Here is a 1,066-nt window from a genome sequence, read left to right as displayed (position 1 = left end):
GTTTGTTCATTACTTGTTGCTTGTTGTGTTTTGTTGTGCATACATGGTCGTAGATCATTGAAACCTACTCTCGTCCCTCTAAATTTTCATCTTGAATCCGTTGTTCGAAACCCTAAGGGAAGAGGAAGTTCTAGTTAATCCATTTTATCAATGGAGGGACATAATAAGGACCGTGTGGAGGACCTTGGTTACATAGACCAACAAGGTATCCTCCACCCCAATGTGCATCATGATAACATGCAAGTACCATTAGGTATACTGAGGCCATTCATTCACCCACCACAACAACAAGGCCAAGTTCCATTCGGAATGCCAAGGCCAATCTATGCTCCACCACCTCCCATCATTCAAGGCAATCAAGGTGCCCATGTTTCACCTCCAATTGCTAATCCTCCCCTTGTTTTAAGAGATCACTATGTGCCTAATGAATACAATGCACCCACATATATTCAATTGCCACCATTTAGAGCACACCACTATGAGATCAAACCACAAACCATTCAAATGCTTCCTAACTATCATGGACTTCCAAGTGAAGAACCTTACAAGCATTTGGATGAGTTTCTTAAAGCATGTTCCACCATGAGATACACGGACATGCCGGAAGAGATCTTAAGGCTTAAAATTTTTCCATTTACCCTTCAAGACAAGGCAAAATATTGGTTTAACAATCTTAGGCCTTTTTCAATAACTTCTTGAGCAGAAATGCAACAAGAGTTCTTGAAAAAGTATTATCCGGTTTCTAAAACCAATGCCATGAGAACCTGAATTTGAGAGTTTTCACACGGGGATGGGGAAACGTTCCATGAGGCATGGGAAAGATTCAATGAATTGCTTAGGAAGTGTCCACATCATGACATGCCCAAATGGCAATTAGTTCAATATTTGTTTGAGAGCTTATCGGACAATTACAAGGGCATGGTTGATGCTTCCATGGGTGGCTCTTACATTGATAGGCATGAGGATGACATGTGGCGTCTTTATGAGAGCATGAGTGAAAATTCTTTGTATCAAACATTATCTTCCAAGAATAGTAGGAATTCAAGTGGAAGGAAGAGTGTTGGCT

General features: G+C 40.8%; 1 non-coding gene across 1 annotated transcript; it reads right to left on the bottom strand.

The window, feature by feature from the left end:
- Positions 1 to 753: 753 nt before the first annotated feature.
- Positions 754 to 860, bottom strand: LOC132297791 (small nucleolar RNA R71). The gene has a single exon (XR_009479410.1). It is a non-coding gene; the product is annotated as a small nucleolar RNA R71 (small nucleolar RNA).
- Positions 861 to 1,066: the final 206 nt, after the last annotated feature.

This window comes from Cornus florida, unplaced genomic scaffold (genome assembly GCF_030987335.1).
Source record: "Cornus florida cultivar Cherokee Brave unplaced genomic scaffold, ASM3098733v1 CherokeeBrave_3.0.0_Hap2_Chr02, whole genome shotgun sequence".
In the NCBI taxonomy this organism is placed as follows: domain Eukaryota; kingdom Viridiplantae; phylum Streptophyta; class Magnoliopsida; order Cornales; family Cornaceae; genus Cornus; species Cornus florida.
The sequence above is the reverse complement of the archived record's forward strand: the minus strand, read 5'-3'. Positions and strand labels throughout refer to the sequence as shown.